Genomic DNA, 23,830 nt, shown 5'->3' with positions numbered 1-23,830 from the left:
AGGGATTCCCCTGCCTCATCCTCCCAAGTAGCTGGGATTACAGGCGCGTGCCACCACGCCCGGCTAGTTTTTATATTTTTAGTAGACGGGGTTTCAGCATCTTGGCCAGGCTGGTCTTGAATTCCTGACCTCATGATCCACCCGTCTCGGCCTCCCAAAGTGCTGGGATTACAGGTGTGAGCCACCACGCTCGGCCTGTAGCTTGTGTTATTAACGGACAAGCAAACGCCCGTGCCCGTACACGTTCCTGTTACAGTATGTTACAAAAGTGCTTCTGAGCTACTACTCCTGGAGGCTCGGTTGGAGTGCCCGCGGGCGTGGGCGCGGTGGAAAAGAGGGAGAACCTGTAGGCCCAGCCCTCCGTAAACGTGGCTACGAGGGGCGGGGACTTTGAGCGCGGGTCCTGGGCCGGGGTGCGGGCTGGGAGGACTCGGTCCTCCACTGTCCCAGCCGGCTACGCGCCCGCGTGTCGCCTCCCGTCCCGCTAGCAGCACGCTGCGTGGCTGCTCGTTGGCTGCTTAAGACGGAAGCTCGGTTGATGTTTCTGCAGAAGTTTCCCCCTTGGGCGGTGGCGGAGCTGCTGAGCGCGATAGTAGCAGCTCCGGCGGCAGCAACATGGACTAAGAGGGATGGCGGCGGCTGCCGCAGGACCTGCAGCATCCCAGAGGTGCGTGTTTTTCCTTCCCTTTGCTATTTATTTTATAACCCTTTCCTTGGCTAGTGGGCCCTGCTGGAATGTAGTGGCGCAATCTCAGCTCACTGCAACCTCCGCCTCCCAGGTTCAAGCAATTCTCCTGTGTCTGCCTCCCAATTAGCTGGGATTACAGACACGTGTAACCACACCCAGCTGATTTTTGTATTTTTAGTAGAGATGGGGTTTCACCATGTTGGCCAGGCTGGTCTGAAACTCTTGGCCTCAAATGATCCACTCCCCTCAGCCTCCCAAAGTGCTGGGATTATAGGCGTGAGCCACCGTGCCTGGCCCTAGAAATGCAAATTCTCAGGACCCACCACAGACCCCTAATCAGAAACCTTGGGTGTGGGGAGAATGATCATGATAAGAACCAGCTGTGTTAAGAAGCAATGTTCTTTTTAAACTGTGAGATGACCTCACAAAGATGAACAGATCAATGTAAATTATTAAATAATTGGTAATGATAAGTAGGGCTGAAACCTTGATGATTAATGTGAGGGTATTTCTCCTGGATTTTCCCAAGGGCTACTTTAACAGCCATGTGGGATTCAGGTCACTTGGAATCATGTGAGTTAAAATGTGTATATTTTATATAAGGTCATCCAATTAGGAATAAGGGGGAAATGTTCTTATCACATATGCTATTTCACATTTTTCGTTCGTTCAACAAAGAATGAACATTAAGTGGTGAATGTTGTACTGGAAATCAGGAATCTAAAGATGAAAAAACTTCAATAAGTGAGTTTTCAGTCTAGTGGAAAGACAGACAAGGTAACTACTGTAATGGGCTTGTGTATAAAAGAGCATAGCAGAATAGAATCTGACTGAGGGAGTTAAAAACTTTACAGAGGAGGTTGCAAAATTCAGTAGGGAGAGAATATGTGTGAATTTTGAGAATCGTTCAAGGTGTAGTATGTGTGGTGGTTAAGAGTCCAGGCTCTGGAGTCAGAGACTCTTGGGTCAAAATTCTGGTTTCATGATAACTGTGTAACTTCAGTAAGGTTCCTGTCATCACTCCAGAGCAGATTTCTCATCTGTCAAATGGGAACAAATAGGACCTACTTGAAAGTGTTATTATGAGGATAAGTGAGGTACCCTGTATTATATGCTTAGTACAATGCCAGGCACATGGTAAAGACTACATAACTGTTCTGTTTTGGGAATAATACAAGTGGTTCAGTAGTATTAGAACATAAAATATGAGGAGGCAAGTGCTAGGAGATAAAGGCTAAACAAGTGGAGAGAGGCCAGGCCATCAAAGGCATTAAATCTCAGCAGATGGTTTTCAGTTTTATCATATGATCATGGAGATCTGTGAAGAATTTAGATGAAGGAAACGAAATTTTCTGAATTACAAAACCTACTTTAAAAGCAGAGTAGATAATGAATTATATCTGCATATAGGGCAGTGATTGAGGGCATAGAGGGGAGTTGTTTTATGTAAAATTCACTGGACTTGATAATTGGAATATAAGGGATGACTCCTGAGTTTCTGGCTGGGAGAATGTAGTAGGATTTGGTGCCTTTCACTTAAATAGTACCTAGGATGATAGCACTTAGAAGATTGCGTTCAGCATGGGGGAATAGGTTTGCAGAGAGGAAGTAGTTTTAGATTTTGAATATTTGTATATGAATTGCCTCTGGGACATTTCGGGTGAAGTCTAGAGAAAACTATGCTGATACTGCACAGGAGCACTGTCTAGGCTCTTAAGATAGACTTGAGTCATCAGGATGATTCAAGACGTATGTGAAGCCCCGACACCACTTAAAGAGTCGAAGAAAGTTTCTAAAGGGGAGGAAGTCTAAGTACTGAGCCCAAGGAAAATATTAGGTTTTTAATTTTTATTTATTTATTTATTTTTATTTTTTGAGACAGAGTTTTGCTCTTGTCGCCCAGGCTGGAGTGCAGTGGCACGATCTCGGCTCACTGCAACCTCCACCTCCTGGGTTCAAGCGATTCTCCTGCCTCAGCCTCCCAAGTAGCTGCGATTATAGGCATGCACCCACCATGCCTGGCTAATTTTTGTATTTTTAGTAGAGATGGGGTTTTGCTATGTTGGCCAGGCTGGTCTCGAACTTCTGACCTCAGATGATCCACCTGCCACGGCCTCCCAAAGTGCTGGGATTACAGGTGTGAGCCACCACGGCCAGCCTGGAAAACATTAGTTTTTAAGAAGCAACAGAATGGTAAGCTGAATGGAAAGGTAAGGCCTTTCAGCTTGTTGGATTTGATAAGGGGTTACTAGTGGCTTTGAGAAGATTAAGACTGGAGAGGCAAACATTTTTATATTTTGTGGCAAAGGAGATGCGGTCAAATTAGAGATTGGGGAAAAGGTGGAAAAATGTCTGTAAGGACGGAAATCAATACTTTTCACTGAGTGCTTACTGGGTGCCAGGTATAGATCTAAGTAAACCCCAAACCCTGGAGTGATCTTCAATTTATCTTATCCCACATTGGCAAGTCTTGCTGGTTCTAATATATTCCAGCTCATTGTATTTCTCATCACCTCTCATCATTATTGTATTTAGAAAAGTGGCTAACATCCTTTTCTAGCCTAGACCTAATGTAGAAGTTTCCTAAGAAGTCTCTGTTTCCAGTCTGGATTTGTTATAATGTATTCACCATACAGCAACCAGAATGACATTTAAAAAGGGTAAATTGGACCATGTCACTCTCCTACTAACAATGAACTTTCCATGGCTTTCCATCATACCTAAGGTCCAAATTTCTTATAACAGCTTGCAAGGTACAAAGTGAGGCCCTTAAAGTAGCATCTTATAGCTTCTTTGCTGTCTTAGTTTGAGCCACACTTTCTTTCTGTTGATTGAATGTAACCCCAGGTGAGCTGAAGGGCATCTGTATTCATTGCTTTGTGAGAATTATGCTACTAGGTTAAAGCAAAGTCAGTGACACATGTGACTATTGAAATAATTTTACCATTTAAGAAAACTACCAAATCCCTAGAGTTTGTAGGCAGTTGGCAGAAAATAAAAGTGTTCCTGTGTTCCTGCACTTGCCCTTGATCTCCCTAATTGTGTAATCTTTTACATTATTATTTTTATAGCTAGCACACCTATATGTTGTGACTGCACAGGGTGAAAAAGTTTTAATCTGTCTAATGTTAACTCTTAATCAGTTACTATAGCCATCTATTAGGTTGTATCTGGGCTTTGAACAGAATGTTTAATTGCATTTTATTAGAGTTGTGTGTTATTGATAGAGGTTAAGAGAGGGCCAGGTAAGCTTGATGGTGTATGTATTGATTGTCTTAACCTCCCTGAGCTCTAGATTTAACTTTTAGTCTTTTTTTATTGGACAGCTTCACATTTTCTGGGAAACTTAAATTCTATATGATGTTTGAATCTTCTCCAAATTAGAAGGACAAAATCTGTAATGGTCAATATGCATCAATTAAACTCTTCAGAATGTGTGAGGTGATAATAATTACCATTTATTGAGTTCCATAGGCCAGGAACTAAATGCTATTTTTGTTGTTGATTTTTTGAGATGGAGTTTCACTCTTGTCACCCAGGCTGGAGTGCAGTGGCATGTTCTCGGCTCACTGCAACCTCTGCCTCCCAGGTTCAAGTGATTCTCCTGCCTCAGCCTCCCAAGTAGCTGGGATTGCAGGCGTGTGCCACCACACCTGGCTAATTTTTGTATTTTTAGTAGAGACAGGGTTTCACCATGTTGGCCAGGCTGGTCTTGAACTCCTGACCTCAGGTGATCCACCTGCCTCAGCCTCCCAAAGTGCTGGGATTACAGGTGTGAGCCACCGTGCCCAGCCCCTAAATGCTTTACAGTACAGAGATACTATATTAGATTGTCTACTTTTGGGAGGAAGGGAAGGAGAAGGGGAGATCCTCTTATGAGGAAACACTCCAAGATTACATCCCTGTTATCTTTCCTCCAAATAGTTTCTGGTAAGTTATTTGTTTAAAAATTATGTTTTAATTAGAATTTGATGGCTTTTTAAAAACTTTTACTGACACTCAACATGTTTGTTTTTGTAGGAGCTGACTAAGGCTTTGGAACAGAAACCAGATGATGCACAATATTATTGTCAAAGAGCTTATTGTCAGATTCTTCTTGGGAATTACTGTGGTAGTTTTTCTTATAAAGTATATTGTCCCTTTTTAATAAGTTACTTATACATTTTACCCATGACCAATTAATCAAATAAAATAAAGGTTGTCTTTGAGGATTTTTAAATTGGTCTTTCATACAAGGTAAGGTAGCTCAAGTGTGACAGACATGTTGAACAACACCTATTTAAATTTTATGGATGTCTCTTTTTCCTCAGTGGGTGGATAATGTATATAGATTTCATTCATAGTTATTGGGTAGGCTGATAAAGAATTAGTATCATATTTACTATTTGACAGAGTATTGAAATGAAATGCTCTTCTTTGTATTTTTTTTTATAAAAAAGAATGTGGCCAGGCATGTTGGCTCACTCCTATAATCCCAGCACTTTGGGAGGCCAAAGCAGGAGGATCATATGAACCCAGTAGTTCGAGTCCAGCCTGGACAACATAGCAAGACCCTATCTGTATTTAAAAAGTAATGTATTTCTGTATTGTGTAACTTTAAAAATTATTCTGATGAATCTGGATAGGCAAAAACTGAATATCTTTTTTTTCTTAGATGAATTTTTGCTCTTGTTGCCTAGGCTGGAGTGCGGTGGCACGATCTCAGCTCACTGCACCCTCCGCCTCCCAGGTTCAAGCGATTCTCCTGCCTCAGCCTCCCAGGTAGCTGGACTACAAGCACATGCCACCATGCCCAGCTAATTCTGTATTTTTAGCGGAGATGGGGTTTCACCATGTTGGCCAGGCTGGTCTCAAACTCCTGACCACAGGTGATCCACACACCTCGGCCTCCCAGAGTGCTGGGATTACAGGTATGAGCCACTGCACCCAGCCAAATTACATAGATGATGCTAATGAGAAAAGGAGGTGAATTTTGTGACACAGTTGTATTGATTGACTGAAGAGCTTTAGGAAGGAAGCTAAATGTTAAGCCAAAAGGAAGGTACAAGAGTAATATTTATTTGAATTCTGTCTTGGATTAGCTTTTCCAAATTTAAAACCATCTGGCGTTTCTACCAACTTGAAAACTTAGAAATCTAAAACTGATCCATATTCTGTTTGTATTTGCTAGAATCTGTAAATAACTGACAAAAAAACCATCTTTTTTTTCTTTCTTTTTTTTTTGAGACGGAGTCTTGCTCTGTCACCCAGACTGGAGTGCAGTGGCGCAGTCTTGGCTCACTGCAACCTCCACCTCCCAGGTTCAAGTAATTCTCCTGCCTCAGCCTCCTGAGTAGCTGGGACTACAGGCATGTGCCACCATGCCCAGCTAATTTTTTGTATTTTTTTTTTAGTAGAGATGGGGTTTCACCATGTTAGCCAGGCTAGTCTTGATCTGCTGACCTCGTGATCCACCTGCCTTGGCCTCCTAAAGTGCTGGGATTACAGGCATGAGCCACCATGCCTGGCCAAAAACCCATCTTTTTCTACATAGTTGCTGTTGCTGATGTAAAGAAGTCTCGCGAACTCAATCCAAATAATTCCTCTGCTGTGCTGAGAAAAGGGTCTGCAATAGCTACTCTTTTTGTTGAGCTTGGAATGTAAATAGTAGATGTTTAATTTGTTGAATGAATTCATTGTAAGCTTTATAAGTAGTAAAATTCTGTATTTATACATTTTATACCAGAGATATGATTCAATTTTAAATATAAAGTTATAGTTCTATTATTTTGTTAACCATAGTATGTGATAGGAGATCTATACTTAGTATATTTTTAAATAGTGATGATTGAAATAACTGCAGGGTATAGATGAAATTGATGGATTTCACATTCCCTTTTTGTTTATCATTTGGAATTTACTCTATTTAACTGACTAGTGAACATCCTATTATTCAACCAAGCTGAATAGGCTACATTTAATGCTATGAAAGCTCTGTATCTATGGGCTTTATATCCCATCTTGTTTCTGTTGGTAAGTGTAACTTTATTCTTTAAGTGAGAAACTGCTTTAATTCCTTTTTATAATTATATTTTGGAATAAGCAAGTATGTATAATTAAAGTGAAATTCCTTCTGAAGTAAGTTCTAAAATTGAATTTTACTGTAAATTGTACTAGATGTTAACAATATTTTAGAAAGTCTCTTGGCTTACTAACATATACTTAAAATAAATTTTTTCTTTCAACAATAGAAAATACTAAGATGTTTTTATTTAGAAAGAAGGCTATTTTCCAGATCTTGTGTGTGTGTTAATTTGTTTTAAATATGTTCATGCAGGATATGTGAATACCATTAAAAAAAACTATGCTGCTGCTCTAGAAACTTTTATAGAAGGACAAACATTAGATAGTAAGAATTAAATTGTAGTTTTAAAAACTTATCCATTTCTGTCTGAAATACCAAAGCTGAATTTTGTTAATGTTAATCTCAAGTTAATTACAGAAACCCAATACCTATTTTTCTCATCTTAATTACACTTCATATTGATTGCAGATATGAGATCACTTAAAATTGGTTAAATCAGCCTTTTAGCATTTAAACCACAGATAAACTTACCATTAGAAGTAAAAAGCCATATGGAAACACTTAACATGCTCTCTCTATTTAGTCTGGCTTTGTTTTTTTCTAATGGAGAAATGAAAATTTAATTTGCTTTCTTGGTCAGAAGTCTGTTCATTTTAAGTTATTCAGAATGCTGAGATGGGAAATCTTAACACTTATAGAGAAGTGAAGTGTATATTTTGATAAATTATGAGAGGGTACAGAAGAAACACAGAGTTTTGAGAGTATTGTGAGTTTTTAATGTTATATTTTTTAGGGGAATATATGAAGATTATCACAGCAGTGTAGATATCTAGACATATATAGAAATTGTGAGAGCAAGAATTTTAAAATTGGAAAAATACTAAGAGATTGTGAGTAATCCCAGAAAATTGTAGACTACATAATCCTACTTGTACTATTATTTTATCTTTATGTTATGATAGAATTTTATCACAATTCTCTAAAGCAGTGGTTCTTAACTGGAAACAATTTTGTTTCCCAGGAAACTTTAGGCAATGTTTGAAGAGACTTTGGTTATCATGAATGTTGGATAGGGGAAGAGCTACTGACATGTAATGAATATAAACCAGGGGTGCTACTAAATATCCTATAATGCCCAGGACAGTGCTGCCCAACAGAGAAGTATCTAGTTCAAAATGTCAGTAGTGCTGAGTTAAGAAACTGCTCTTTCATATTATATGTCAAATTCTTACTCTGTACTGCTTTAAAGGTTTGCTTTTCTGCTGTATACCTGTTCAAAAAAGGATTTTAGGCCTCATTACACAAATGGAAGCTACAAATTAGGAAAGGAAAGGTCTGGGTGATAGGGCTTATTCTCAAATTTGCTTATCCCAGTTTCAGTTTCGGCATGTGAATAATAGGGCTATTCAGTCAGCAAGACAGCATATCTATACTCTTAGCAAATTCTAGAGTCAGGTTATCTAGTGCCTTGATACATATTTGAAAACCCTGAAAAAACATGAGTCATACCATCCTCTACATTTTCTTTTTTCTTTTTCTTTTTTTTGAGACAAGGTCTCACTCTGTTGCCCAGGCTGGAGTACAATAGTGCAAACTTGGGTCATTACAACCTCCTCCTCCCGGGCTCAAGTGATCCACCCACCCCAGCTTCCCAAGTAACTGGAGCTATAGGCACGTGCCACTACATCCAACTAATTTTTGCTTTTTTTTTTTTTTTTTCAGAGACAGGGTTTTGCCATGTTGCAAAGGCTGGTCTTGAACTCCTGGGCTCAAGCAATCCGCCTGCCTTGGCCTCCCAAATTGTTGGGGTTACAGGCATGAGCCATTGTGCCTAGCCTCATCCTCTACACTTCTAGGCCCTACTACTTTTAAGAGCAATAGAAAAGTTTCCTGCCTAAATTCCTTTCTTTTTTTTCTTTTTTTGGGGGCTGGGGGCACAGAGTCTTGCTCTGTCATCCAGGCTTGAGTGCAATGGCACCATCATAGTTCACTGCAGCCTTGAATTCCAGGGCTCAAGCCATCCTTCTGCCTCTGCCTCCTGAGTAGCTGGGACTACAGGCGTGTGACACCACACTGAGCTAATTCGTTAAATATTTTTTTGTAGAGACGAGGTCTTGCTACATTGCGCAGACTGGTCTCTGAACTCCTGGCCCCAAGTGATCCTACTGCCTTGGCCTCCCAAAATGCTGGCATTACAGACATGAGCCACTGCACTTGGCCCCTAAATGCTTTTCTTGAATGAATAATTTCTCTCTCTCTCTCTCTCTCTCTCTCTCTCTTTCTTTCTTTCCTCTCTCTCTTTCCTTTTCTTTCTTTCTTTTCTTTCCCTTTCTTTTCTCTTTCTTTATTTCTTTCCACGGAGTCTCGCCCAGGCTGGAGTGCAGTGGTGCGATCTCGGCTCACTGCAACCTCTGCCTCCTGGGTTCAAGCGATTCCCCTGCCTCAGCCTCCCGAGTAGCTGGGACTACAGGCACCGCCACCACACCAGGCTAATTTTTTATATCTTTAGTAGATATAAAAATTTCTGACCAAATTTCACTGTGTTGGCCAGGCTGGTCTTGAACTGACCTCGTGATCCGCCCACCTCAGCCTCCCAAAGTGCTGAGATTACAGACATGAGCCACTGTGCCCAGCAGAATAATATCTTAATATCATGCCATTGACATTTATTCTCTAATTATTTCAGAGGTGGCCTTCAGAAGAAGGCCTCCTTGGCAAAATTGCTATTAAGGATTCACTGAAAAACAAATTTATCTATAAATTTAAATCCAGGAAAAATTTAGGTTAAACTTTTATGCTTCTATTTTTATCAGACAGGGTAAAACATTTATAACTCAGAATATTACCTTCCCCCCCTCTCTGTGTGATAGATTTCTTGGTTTTAGTTACTGATTATTTAAAATAATAAGTTATTCAAAGCTAGGATTTTGATGTAATAGTTCTTACCTAGAATATAGTATGTCTGAGAGTGTATTTAAAATTTTTATTAAGGCCCATGTAGTTGTATTTCTTTTTTTTTTTTTGGTTTTGTTTTGTTTTTTAAATTTATTTTATTTATTTATTTATTTTATTATTATTATTATACTCTAAGTTTTAGGGTACATGTGCACAATGTGCAGGTTAGTTACATATGTATACATGTGCCATTCTGGTGTGCTGCACCCATTAACTCATCATTTAGCATTAGGTATATCTCCTAATGGTATCCCTCCCCCCTCCGCCCACCCCACAACAGTCCCCAGAGTGTGATGTTCCCGTTCCTGTGTCCATGTGTTCTCATTGTTCAATTCCCATCTATGAGTGAGAACATGCGGTGTTTGGTTTTTTGTCCTTGCGATAGTTTACTGAGAATGATGATTTCCAATTTCATCCATGTCCCTACAAAGGACATGAACTCATCATTTTTTATGGCTGCATAGTATTCCATGGTGTATATATGCCACATTTTCTTAATCCAGTCTATCATTGTTGGACATTTGGGTTGGTTCCAAGTCTTTGCTATTGTGAATAGTGCCACCATAAACATATGTGTGCATGTGTCTTTATAGCAGCATGATTTATAGTCCTTTGGGTGTATACCCAGTAATGGGATGGCTGGGTCAAATGGTATTTCTAGTTCTAGATCCCTGAGGAATCGCCACACTGACTTCCACAATGGTTGAACTAGTTTACAGTCCCACCAACAGTGTAAAAGTGTTCCTATTTCTCCACATCCTCTCCAGCACCTGTTGTTTCCTGACTTTTTAATGATGGCCATTCTAACTGGTGTGAGATGCCATCTCATTGTGGTTTTGATTGCATTTCTCTGATGGCCAGTGATGGTGAGCATTTTTTCATGTGTCTTTTAGCTGCGTAAATGTCTTCTTTTGAGAAGTGTCTGTTCATATCCTTTGCCCACTTTTTGATGGGGTTGTTTGTTTTTTTCTTGTAAATTTGTTTGAGTTCATTGTAGATTCTGGATATTAGCCCTTTGTCAGATGAGTAGGTTGCGAAAATTTTCTCCCATTTTGTAGGTTGCCTGTTCACTCTGATGGTAGTTTCTTTTGCTGTGCAGAAGCTCTTTAGTTTAATTAGATCCCATTTGTCAATTTTGGCTTTTGTTGCCGTTGCTTTTGGTGTTTTAGACATGAAGTCCTTGCCCATGCCTATGTCCTGAATGGTAATGCCTAGGTTTTCTTCTAGGGTTTTTATGGTTTTAGGTCTAACGTTTAAGTCTTTAATCCATCTTGAATTAATTTTTGTATAAGGTGTAAGGAAGGGATCCAGTTTCAGCTTTCTACATATGGCTAGCCAGTTTTCCTAGCACCATTTATTAAATAGGGAATCCTTTCCCCTTTGCTTGTTTTTCTCAGGTTTGTCAAAGATCAGATAGTTGTAGATATGTGGCGTTATTTCTGAGGGCTCTGTTCTGTTCCATTGATCTATATCTCTGTTTTGGTACCAGTACCATGCTGTTTTGGTTACTGTAGCCTTGTAGTATAGTTTGAAGTCAGGTAGCGTGATGCCTCCAGCTTTGTTCTTTTGGCTTAGGATGGACTTGGCGATGTGGGCTCTTTTTTGGTTCCATATGAACTTTAAAGTAGTTTTTTCCAATTCTGTGAAGAAAGTCATTGGTAGCTTGATGGGGATGGCATTGAATCTATAAATTACCTTGGGCAGTATGGCCATTTTCACAATATTGATTCTTCCTACCCATGAGCATGGAATGTTCTTCCATTTGTTTGTATCCTCTTTTATTTCCTTGAGCAGTGATTTGTAGTTCTCCTTGAAGAGGTCCTTCACATCCCTTGTAAGTTGGATTCCTAGGTATTTTATTCTCTTTGAAGCAATTGTGAATGGGAGTTCACTCATGATTTGGCTCTCTGTTTGTCTGTTATTGGTGTATAAGAATGCTTGTGATTTTTGTACATTGATTTTGTATCCTGAGACTTTGCTGAAGTTGCTTATCAGCTTAAGGAGATTTTGGGCTGAGACAATGGGGTTTTCTAGATATACAATCATGTCATCTGCAAACAGGGACAATTTGACTTCCTCTTTTCCTAATTGAATACCCTTTATTTCCTTCTCCTGCCTAATTGCCCTGGCCAGAACTTCCAACACTATGTTGAATAGGAGTGGTGAGAGAGGGCATCCGTGTCTTGTGCCAGTTTTCAAAGGGAATGCTTCCAGTTTTTGCCCATTCAGTATGATATTGGCTGTGGGTTTGTCATAGATAGCTCTTATTATTTTGAGATGCGTCCCATCAATACCTAATTTATTGAGAGTTTTTAGCATGAAGGTTGTTGAATTTTGTCAAAGGCCTTTTCTGCATCTATTGAGATAATCATGTGGTTTTTGTCTTTGGTTCTGTTTATATGCTGGATTACATTTATTGATTTGCGCATATTGAACCAGCCTTGCATCCCAGGGATGAAGCCCACTTGATCATGGTGGATAAGCTTTTTGATGTGCTGCTGGATTCGGTTTGCCAGTATTTTCTTGAGGATTTTTGCATCAATGTTCATCAAGGATATTGGTCTAAAATTCTCTTTTTTGGTTGTGTCTCTGCCCAGCTTTGGTATCAGGATGATGCTGGCCTCATAAAATGAGTTAGGGAGGATTCCCTCTTTTTCTATTGATTGGAATAGTTTCAGAAGGAATGGTACCAGTTCCTCCTTGTACCTCTGGTAGAATTCGGCTGTGAATCCATCTGGTCCTGGACTCTTTTTGGTTGGTAAGCTATTGATTATTGCCACAATTTCAGATCCTGTTATTGGTCTATTCAGGGATTCAACCTCTTCCTGGTTTAGTCTTGGGAGAGTGTATGTGTCCAGGAATTTATCCATTTCTTCTAGATTTTCTAGTTTATTTGCGTAGAGGTGTTTGTCGTATTCTCTGATGGTAGTTTGTATTTCTGTGGGATCAGTGGTGATATCCCCTTTATCATTTTTTATTGTGTCTATTTGATGCTTCTTTTTTTCTTTATTAGTCTTGCTAGCGGTCTAACAATTTTGTTGATCCTTTCAAAAAACCAGCTCCTGGATTCATTAATTTTTTGAAGGGTTTTTTTGTCTCTATTTCCTTCATTTCTGCTCTGATTTTAGTTATTTCTTGCCTTCTGCTAGCTTTTGAATGTGTTTGCTCTTGCTTTTCTAGTTCTTTTAATTGTGATGTTAGGGTGTCAATTTTGGATCTTTCCTGCTTTCTCTTGTGGGCATTTAGTGCTATAAATTTCCCTCTACACACTGCTTTGAATGTGTCCCAGAGATTCTGGTATGTTGTGTCTTTGTTCTCGTTGGTTTCAAAGAACATCTTTATTTCTGCCTTCATTTCGTTATGTACCCAGTAGTCATTCAGGAGCAGGTTGTTCAGTTTCCATGTAGTTGAGTGGTTTTGAGTGAGTTTCTTAATCCTGAGTTCTAGTTTGATTGCAGTGTGGTCTGAGAGACAGTTTGTTATAATTTCTGTTCTTTTACATTTGCTGAGGAGAGCTTTACTTCCAACTATGTGGTCAGTTTTGGAATAGGTGTGGTGTGGTGCTGAAAAAAAGGTATATTCTGTTGATTTGGGGTGGAGAGTTCTGTAGATGTCTATTAGGTCCACTTGGTGCAGAGCTGAGTTCAATTCCTGGGTATCCTTTTTAACTTTCTGTCTCGTTGATCTGTCTAATGTTGACAGTGGGGTGTTAAAGTCTCCCATTATTATTGTGTGGGAGCCTCAGTCTCTTTGTAGGTCACTAAGGACTTGCTTTATGAATCTGGGTGCTCCTGTATTGGGTGCCTGTATATTTAGGATAGTTAGCTCTTCTTGTTGAATTGATCCCTTTACCATTATGTAATGGCCTTCTTTGTCTCTTTTGATCTTTGTTGATTTAAAGTCCGTTTTATCAGAGACTAGGATTGCAACCCCTACCTTTTTTTGTTTTCCATTTGCTTGGTAGATCTTCCTCCATCCTTTAATTTTGAGCCTATGTGTGTCTCTGCACGTGAGATGGGTTTCCTGAATACAGCACACTGATGGGTCTTGACTCTTTATCCAATTTGCCAGTCTGTGTCTTTTAATTGGAGCATTTAGTCCATTTACATTTAAAGTTAATATTGTTATGTGTGAATTTGATCCTGTCATTATGATGTTAGCTGGTTATTTTGCTCGTTAGTTGATGCAGTTTCTTCCTAGCCTCGATGGTCTTTACATTTTGGCATGATTTTGCAGTGGCTGGTACTGGTTGTTCCTTTCCATGTTTAGTGCTTTCTTCAGGAGCTCTTGTAAGGCAGACCTGGTGGTGACAAAATCTCTGAGCATTTGCTTGTCTGTAAAGGATTTTATTTCTCCTTCACTTATGAAGCTTAGTTTGGCTGGATATGAAATTCTGGGTTGAAAATTCTTTTCTTTAAGAATGTTGAATATTGGCCCCCACTCTCTTCTGGCTTGTAGAGTTTCTGCTGAGAGATCTGCTGTTAGTCTGATGGGCTTCCCTTTGTGGGTAACCCGACCTTTCTCTCTGGCTGCCCTTAACATTTTTTCCTTCATTTCAACTTTGGTGAATCTGACAATTATGTGTCTTGGAGTTGCTCTTCTCAAGGAGTATCTTTGTGATGTTCTCTGTATTTCCTGAATCTGAATGTTGGCCTGCCTTGCTAGATTGGGGAAGTTCTCCTGGATAATATCCTGCAGAGTGTTTTCCAACTTGGTTCCATTCTCCCCGTCACTTTCAGGTACACCAATCAGACGCAGATTTGGTCTTTTCATATAGTCCCATATTTCTTGGAGGCTTTGTTCGTTTCTTTTTATTCTTTTTTCTCTAAACTTCCCTTCTCACTTCATTTCATTCATTTCATCTTCCATCACTGATACCCTTTCTTCCAGTTGGTCGCATCGGCTCCTGAGGCGTCTGCATTCTTCACGTAGTTCTCGAGCCTTGGCTTTCAGCTCCATCAGCTCCTTTAAGCACTTCTCTGTATTGGTTATTCTAGTTATACATTCTTCTAAATTTTTTTCAAAGTTTTCAACTTCTTTGCCTTTGGTTTGAATATCCTCCCGTAGCTCGGAGTAATTTGATCGTCTGAAGCCTTCTTCTCTCAGCTTGTCAAAGTCATTCTCCGTCCAGCTTTGTTCCGTTGCTGGTGAGGAACTGCGTTCCTTTGGAGGAGGAGAGGTACTCTGGTTTTTAGAGTTTCCAGTTTTTCTGCTCTGTTTTTTCCCCATCTTTGTGGTTTTATCTACTTTTGGTCTTTGATGATGGTGATGTACAGATGGGTTTTTGGTGTGGATGTCCTTTCTGTTAGTTTTCCTTCTAACAGACAGAACCCTCAGCTGCAGGTCTGTTGGAGTACCTGGCCGGCCGTGTGAGGTGTCAGTCTGCCCCTGCTGGGGGATGCCTCCCAGTTAGGCTGCTCGGGGGTCAGGGGTCAGGGACCCACTTGAGGAGGCAGTCTGCCCGTTCTCACATCTCCAGCTGCGTGCTGGGAGAACCACTGCTCTCCTCAAAGCTGTCAGACAGGGACATTTAAGTCTGCAGAGGTTACTGCTGTCTTTTTGTTTATCTGTGCCCTGCCCCCAGAGGTGGAGCGTACAGAGGCAGGCAGGCCTCCTTCAGCTGTGGTGGGCTCCACCCAGTTCGAGCTTCCTGGCTGCTTTGTTTACCTAAGCGAGCCTGGGCAACGGCGGGCGGGCGCCCCTCTCCCAGCCTGGCTGCTGCCTTGCGGTTTGATCTCAGACTGCTGTACTAGCAATCAGCGAGGCTCCATGGGCGTAGGACCCTCCGAGCCAGGTGCAGGATATAGTCTCCTGGTGCACGGTTTCCTAAGCCCGTCAGAAAAGCGCAGCATTTGGGTGGGAGTGGCCCGTTTTTCCAGGTGCCGTCTGTCACCCCTTTCCTTGACCAGGAAAGGGAACTCCCTGACCCCTTGCGCTTCCCGAGTGAAGCAATGCCTGGCCCTGCTTCGGCTGGCGCATGGTGCGCTCACCCACTGTCCTGCGCCCACTGTCTGGCACTCCCTAGTGAGATGAACCCGGTACCTCAGATGGAAATGCAGAAATCACCCATCTTCTGCCTCGCTCACGCTGGGAACTGTAGACCGGAGCTGTTCTTATTCGGCCATCTTGGCTCCTCCCCTCCGTATTTCTTTTATAAATTAGAAAATATTGTTTTAAGAAATTTTTATTTTAAAATTTCCAGATTGCTCTTGCCTGCAGTTACATATTTTACTATGCACTGTGTTTAAATGTAATCATTGTTCTGTGTCCCCAGAAATGAAAAATTTGTTTATGGATAAATTTACACTATTATCTGTAAGTATAAAATTTATCACCTGTAGCCTCTCAACTGCCATGTAACTTGGAGATGTGACAAAACTTCACAGAATTTAAAGATGCTTCTCGGTGTTGGTAGGAAAGGCATGGTAACAGATAAAGCCACTGAGAGAATAGTAGACTGAGTAGGTAGCTGCATTGAAGAGCAAGCTGGGGCTGGGAAAGGCTTATGGACCTCACCTCAGCTCTCAGTTACCAAGCCTCCTCCCCAACCTAACTAATGGCACATTGGGAGTCTGATTTAGTTCTGACTTTGTTGTGTGTATGAGGAAGCTTCTCTAAGGGCAGAAGGGCTGAGGGAAATGTACATTATTTATATCTGTGAAATTAGTAAGGTTGACTATAGTTAAAATTAATTTTAAAAAATCAAAATGTTTCAGGATGAACAACTAAATGTTAAACTATTGGTATATTTATAGCTATAACAGAGTTTGCCATTAAGTTCTGTTAAGACAGGTTTTATTCACTGCTGACTCCCCAGTGCCAAGAATAGTGCCTGGGATGCAGTAGGTATTTAATAATGATTTGTTGATTAATAGGTTGTGCAGATGAGTGATGTGATAGTCAGTTTTTTTCTTTCTAGGTGCAGATTTTAATTTCAGTGACTGAATTAAAAGGTGTCAAGAAGCTCAGAATGGTATGTAGGTCTCCCATGGTATTTCAATTTAAAAAGAAGTAAACACTTGAAATTTTTTGGTTTAAACAAATTTGGTTTTACCTTTATAATTTATTTTAAATAATACATGTTTCCTTAAATATAGACTTCCAAAAATACACTGGTTTTGCCTAGCTTCTTACGTTGAAAAGGAGATTTGGGTGGATTTGCTTGTATGGCATTTCAGTAAGAAATTACTAAGGAGTCTAGGCTGGGCATGGTGGCTCACACCTGTAATCCTAGCACTTTGGAAGGCTGAGGTGGGTGGATCACGAGGTCAGGAGATCAAGACCATCCTGGCCAACATGGTGAAACCCCGTCTCTACTAAAAAAATACAAAAATTAGCTGGGCGTGGTGGTGCGTGCCTGTAGTCTCAGGTACATGGGAGGCTGAGGCAGAATGGCTTGAACCCAGGAGGCGGAGGTTGCAGTGAGCCGAGATCATGCCACTGCACTCCAGCCTGGGTGACAGAATGAGACTCCAGCTCAAAAAAAGAAATTACTAAGGAATCTAAAATGAATTCAGGAGGCAAAATGAAACCACTTTTCTTTAGTTGAAAGGTATGGAGAATTGGCTTGCTTAATCAGTATGTTTGTGCAATAAAAATCATATAAATACCTTTGCCTATAAATGTACTGTTACCTGAAAATGCTTCCTATTTATGTTTTAATAGGCCCAGAATCTGAGATGTTAAGTCCAGAGTTTTCATTCTTCATGTTTTTATTTACTTATGTTAAATTTCAAGTACCAAATCAGGACTCAGGATGAGCTCTCTGTCAGTTAAATATTAAGCAATTCCATTTAAGTACTGGTTCCTCTAGGAAGTGAAATAAAATCATTTTTTGATAAATATAGAAGTTTCTAGTCATGAAATTTATTGGGCTATTACAATGAATTTATTGTGTGGTTAAAATTGATTTGGTATGTTTTAGTATGAACAAAATGATTATTTATCTGTTCCTTACTAAAACCTAAATAAATGTAATTTATTACATTTATTGCATTACAGTTTGAATCACTTGTAGGGCTTTTTATGATAGGCTAAGACAAAAGTTAAGGAAAATTGGAAATGTTTATCCCTAATTCAGTGTAATGTTTATTGTTTTGGACATGAAGACCTTCAAGTCTGTTCAATTATTAAAAATTATAGTGGAATTGAATGAAAGTAACTTTTAATTTGTTTTTTTTTTTTAAGATGTGGTCTTGCTCTATTATGCAGGCTGGAGTACAGTGGTGCCATCATAGCTCACTGCAGCCTCAAACTCCTGGACTCAAGCAGTCTTCCTACCTCAGCCTCCCAAGTAGCTGGGACTACAGGTGCATGTCACCCCACCAGGCCTGCTAATATATATTCTATTTCTTTAAAACACTTTTTAGGCTGGGTGCAGTGACTTACACCTGTAATCCCAACACTTTGGGAGGCTGACACAGGCGGATCAGTTGAGGTCAGGAGTTCAAGACCAGCCTGGCCAACATAGTGAAACCCTGTCTCTACTAAAAATACAAAAATTAGCCAGGTGTGGTGGTGGGTGCCTCTAATCCCAGCTACTCAGGAAGCTGAGGTGGGAGAATCCCTGGAGCCTGGGAAGTGGAGGTTGCAGTGACCCAAAATCATGCCACTGCACTCTAGTCTGGGTGACAGAGCAAGACTCCATCTCAAAAAAAAAAAAAAAGTACAAACTACTATAAAGACAAATCTGCTTTTTTGTTTTGTTTTTTAATTAAGCTGAATTTTATGTTACTTTATGAGGGAACAATGAATAATTTAAATTACAGTTTAAGTTTTAGATTCCTTTATATTTTCAAAAAGAAATAAAAGATATACAATAGAATTAATAGTCAGATAATATTTAACTATCACTCAAAATATGTAGATAATAGCCAGGCACAGTGGCTCATGCCTGTGATCCCAGCACTTTGGGAGGCTGAGTTGGGTGGATCACCTGAGGTCAGGAGTTAGAGACCAGCCTGCCCAACATGGTGAAACCCCATCTCTACTAAAAATATAAGAATTAGCCGGGCGTGGTGGTGCGTACCTGTAATCCCAGCTACTCGGGAGGCTGAAGCAAAAGAATCACCTGAGCCCGGGAGACAGAGGTTGCAGTGAGCCGAGATCATGCCAGTGCACTCCAGCCTGGGTAACAGAGTGAGACTCTGCCTCAATTAAAAAAAAAAAATGTAGATAATAGTGTAGTTTAGTAAGAAAAGTAGTGAACTGAAAACCAAGAAATCTGACTCTGGATCTTTGCTTGCCCCGTGAATTTAGTCTAGGCACAAAATGACTATGACTAAATTTTCAGTACCTTTGAAAGGAAGTCCGTGGACCAAATGAGCTCTGGAGCCCTTTCAGCTGTAAAATTGTATGAAGGTATAATGATAAATGACTTAATGAGAATAAATGGTATAGGTAGGCTTTTTCCATTACTACTCCTTTTTTATGTTTTATTTATTTATTTATTTTTGAGACAGAGTCTCGCTCTGTTGTCCAGGCTGGAGTACAGTGGTGCAACCCCAGCTCACTGCAACCTCTACCTCCTGGGTTCAAGAAATTCTCCTGCCTCAGCCTTCCGAGTAGCTGGGACTACAGGAGCCCACCACCATGCCCGGCTGATTTATATATTTTTAGCAGAGATGGGATTTCACCATTGTTGATCAGGCTGGTCTTAAACTCCTGACCTAAAGTGATCCACTTGCCTTGGCCTCCCAAAGTGCTGGGATTACAGGTGTGGACCACGGCGCTTGGCCAGTACTCCTTTTTTATACAAAGTCATGTAGCATACTGTGTTACTATTTATTAACTTGAAGTTCTAAGGACATGTGAAGTTTCCTATTGTGGAATAGGATCAGGTTGGTCTGTGTCATGGAGAATGGTAACTGGGCCTTCAGAAAGGAGACAGGTTCAGAGGGTTGGAGCAGGAAGTGCAAAGTGAAGTTTTTTTTTGCATCTAGCTAAAAAGGATCTGCCTATTTATTTATTTAAAGATTGTCAATAACAGAGCTGCTTAATTATGAGGCAGATTTATGAAATAGCTCTTGGGACAATAGAAAGTGAGAAAAGAGATGAAATCTTATCAAGATTTTTTTTTTTTTGAGACAGAGTTTTGTTCTTGTTGCCCAGGCTGGAGTACAGTGGCATGATCTCAGCTCACTGCAACCTCCACCTCCCGGGTTCAAGCAATTCTCCTGCCTCAGCCTCCTGAGTAGCTGGGGTTATGGGCACATGCCACCACGCCTGGCTAATTTTTGTATTTTTAGTAGAGACGGGGTTTCACCATGTTGGCCAGGCTGGTCTCGAACTCCTGACCTTAGGTGATCCACCCACCTTGGCCTCCCAAAGTGCTGAGATTATAGGCATGAGCCACCACGCCCAGCCCTTATCAGGATTTTGGTCTGTCCCTGGTCCTATCCACATAGTGTAGAATTTGCTTAATAAAATAATTTTGAGGAATTAAGCACAAAACTCTAGGTAGATTTGAAAGGGATATAGTTCCGAAAGTTATGAATTTGATTTTTTTGGTTTATGTCTATCAAGAGATTGCTAATGCAGGTTCATTTGAAGTAAATTACATTGTGAATAAATGATAAATGACTTAAGAACTTGTATTACTGAGCCATCTCATATACTGGTGGAAGAATAGCATGTGTGGTAAATACATAGATCTGTGTGGCTAGAGTTGAGGATGTAATTAAGCACTCTCATCTCTCATTCTTTTTTCTGTTTTGAATCTTGCATTTGTTGATTTTAACCATTCTTCAATCCTACTTACTATGTTCTCAATTTGCCTTTTCTTCCCCTTTCCTCTTTAATGCTAAGTAACTACTTTTCTTCCTTGTATAGTAGCTCGTTTATGTATACATTTCATATCCCTCATGCCTATGTAAGTCTTTGAGGATAAGAAGCATGTCTTATTTATATTTTTCTATGTGCTCCAGTTAGGGTTCCCAGATAAAGTACAACATGCTCAATTAAGTTTGTATTTCTGATAAACAATGAATTTTTTATTTTTATTTTTTTTGAGACAGAGTCTCACTCTGTTGCCCAGGCTGGAGTGCAGTGGCCCAGTCTCGGCTCACTGCAACCTCTGCCTGTCTGGTTCAAGTGATTCTCCTGTCTCAGCCTCCTGAGTAGCTGGGATTACAGGCATGCGCTACCACACCCGGCTAATTTTTGTATTTTTAGTAGAGACAGGGATTTCACTATGTTGGCCAGGCTGGACTCGAACTCCTGACCTGAAGTGATCTGCCTGCTTTGGCCTCCCAAAGTGTTGGGATTATGGGCGTGAGCCATTGCACCTGGCCTAATTTTTTTATTATATAAGTATGTTCTGTATTGTATTTTTGTTTGCTAAACTTGGCAGCCCTTGCTGTGTGTATTGTGCAGTGGGTGCTTAATTCAGTGAATGAATCAAAATTGGGTTCTAGTTTTAGTCCTGTGACATTGGCAGAGTATTTTTATTCTTAGTTTTGCAGGTGGAAAAAAATCTGAAGTTAATGGAGTCTAAATCTTTCCCCAAGTTTACCTAGTTAACTAAATTGCTCAGCCTGGCCCAGGAGACATACATACATTTCTGACTCCCAACCAAGCTAGTGCGTCTTTGCTTAGTTTTTTCTAAATTTTGAATTAAAGAACTTGGATTCTAAGGATTTGTTCTAAAGGATGATTATTTTTCTTGTCCTGACCCTGGAATCTCCATATTTCATGTGTTTTTTATATATATATATATACGTATATATACGTATATATACACACACACAAATATATTCTTGTTAGATTACTAACTCTAAAAACTATTTGGGGGAAAACAAATTGAAAGAAGTTTTCTTAATTATGTCTTAAGGGAAATAAATGATAAAAATCTTTCAATTTCCTTTTTATACGGTAGAGGGAGACAGTATTAGAATACTGAAAATAAAATCTGTGAGTTACTGGGGCTTACTTTATGGACACTAAGAGAGAACAATACTAAAATAATTTGCTTTCCATGTATTCAGATATCTTGATTGTATTTCACTGTTCAGATATCTTGAACCTTTGTAAATTGAGAAAAGATGCATTTTCTGGGGAGAATCTGCTTAGTATTAGAGATTCTGTGAAATTTGCAGCTTTTAAGATGCAAGGGTAATTAAGGGTGATTTCTATGCTTTTGAGAATTCTCTTTTCTTTACCACCTTCAAGGCTGAATGAATGTTGCATATCCATGTGTAGTCGGTGGTTAAATGTTATTAATTTGAGTGATATATAATTTGCAATGAAAGTAGGAAGAGAAAGAGGTAAAACCCTGAAATTAATGAAATAGCTTTTCTTACCTATTTTACAATATAATATTTAATATGTTTTTTCCAAGCCAGGATTCATATTTTTTCATTATCTCTGATAATTATTTCTACCTTTTACTGAATATCACCTTTCATGTTAGCCTATTAATTTTTTAGAAATTAAGAAACTATAATTTTTTTATTTCATTTTGTTTATTTAATGACACTATTCTCTGGTCACAGTCTCGGAATTGTGACTTTAGTGTCACCTATATTGTGAAATATTCATTTTAAGAATTAATTTTTTTTTGAGACAGTCTCACTCCGTTTCCCAGGCTGGAGCGCATCGGTGTGATTTTAACTCACTGCAAGTTCTGCCTGCCGGTTCCAAGCAATTCTCCTGCCTCAGCCTACCGAGTAGCTGGGACTACAGGCGCACACCACTGTGTCTGGCTAATTTTTTATGTTTTTAGTAGAGATGGGGTTTCACCATGCTGGCCAGGCTGGTCTTGAACTCCTGACCTCATGATCCACCTGCCTCAGCCTCCCAAAATTTTGGGATTACAGGTGTGAGCCACCATGCTTGGCATTAATTTTTATTCCCTTTAAGAATTAGAATTCTCAGTCTTTTGGGGTGAATTTGCCCTTGTGGAAATGTTGTTGTATTCCTATTTTTAGTCAGTATAATTTTTCTGTATTAAACAATACAAAATATGAAAGCCTGGAATTGTGGGAAATAAAAATGTATGTCTTAGAAACAAAATAGCCTCCTTTTCTCTTCACTTTGAAGTTTGAAAGTGAATCCCTTTTTTTTAATGTTCAGAGAAGAATATATATATGTTAGAGAATCCTGGTGATAATGGAATGGAATGGAATGGGGTATTTGGGCATGATGCTCCTGCTTGTCTGAATACATAGAAATGGAAATTTAAAAAAATTTTTCTTTTTTTTTTTGAGATGGAATTTCACTGTCTCGCCCAGGCTGGAGTGCAGTGGCGTGATCTCGGCTCACCGCAAGCTCTGCCTCCTGGGTTTATGCCATTCTCCCGCCTCAGCTTCCCAAGTAGCTGGGACTACAGGCGCCCGCCACCACATCCTGCTAATTTTTTGTATTTTTAGTAGAGACGGGGTTTCACCGTGTTAGCCAGGATGGTCTCGATCTCCTGACCTTGTGATCCACCCTCCTTGGCCTCCCAAAGTGCTGGGATTACAGGCGTGAGCCACTGCGCCCGGCCAAAATTGTTTTAATGTCTTGCTTCATACAGTGGTGGTGATAACGGTGAGAATTGTTTAATTTTTTTTAACTGGGTTAGTTAAAAAAAAAAAAAGAACCACAAATTGTAGATCTTGGAATGTATTATTGTTACTTTTCATATATTTTGTGATATATATTCATACATTTTTAAAAGAAGAATTTACATAATTTTTAAACAGCTATACATTGTCGATATTTTTATCATGTCCTCACGTATTCAACAGCAAAGTATTTCATCATATGCATGTACTGTACCTTATTTAGCCAGCCCCATTTTGTTTGGCTTGTGGAGAATTACAATAGCTGTTTTGACTGTTGTATCACATGCCAGGCACTGTACTGTGTATTATCTCATGTAATTCTCATAGTTACTGCATGGTGTAGGTATTTTTATCCCCAGTTTACAGGTAGAGAAACTGAACCCAGAGATGTTAAATAATTTGCCCAGGTTTTTTGGCTGATTATACTGATGAAGATACTGATACTAGCATTCTGTTGTCAGTTATTTGCCTGACAGAGTTCTTTATTTTTTAATACATAATATCATTTATTCTTGAGAACCCTAAATGAGTTAGGGCCTACTAAATCATTTACAATACAATACAGTAGGAGAAACTGAG

General features: G+C 39.8%; 1 long non-coding RNA gene across 4 annotated transcripts in view; it reads left to right on the top strand.

Annotated features, from left to right (window-relative positions):
• The first annotated feature begins 106 nt into the window (after nucleotides 1-106).
• LOC129011517 (uncharacterized) overlaps nucleotides 107-23,830 on the top strand; it is a 119,963-nt gene continuing 96,239 nt past the window's right edge. For all 4 annotated transcript variants that reach the window (XR_010123551.1, XR_010123550.1, XR_010123549.1 and 1 more), the window contains exons 1-2: nucleotides 107-667; nucleotides 16,627-16,680. This is a non-coding gene — a long non-coding RNA (uncharacterized LOC129011517). The remainder of the gene's footprint in view (nucleotides 668-16,626; nucleotides 16,681-23,830) is intronic.

The sequence above is a fragment of the Pongo pygmaeus genome, chromosome 14, assembly GCF_028885625.2.
Source record: "Pongo pygmaeus isolate AG05252 chromosome 14, NHGRI_mPonPyg2-v2.0_pri, whole genome shotgun sequence".
Taxonomy (NCBI): domain Eukaryota; kingdom Metazoa; phylum Chordata; class Mammalia; order Primates; family Hominidae; genus Pongo; species Pongo pygmaeus.
Note: the sequence above shows the minus strand (reverse complement) of the source record. Positions and strands in the feature narration are given on the sequence as shown.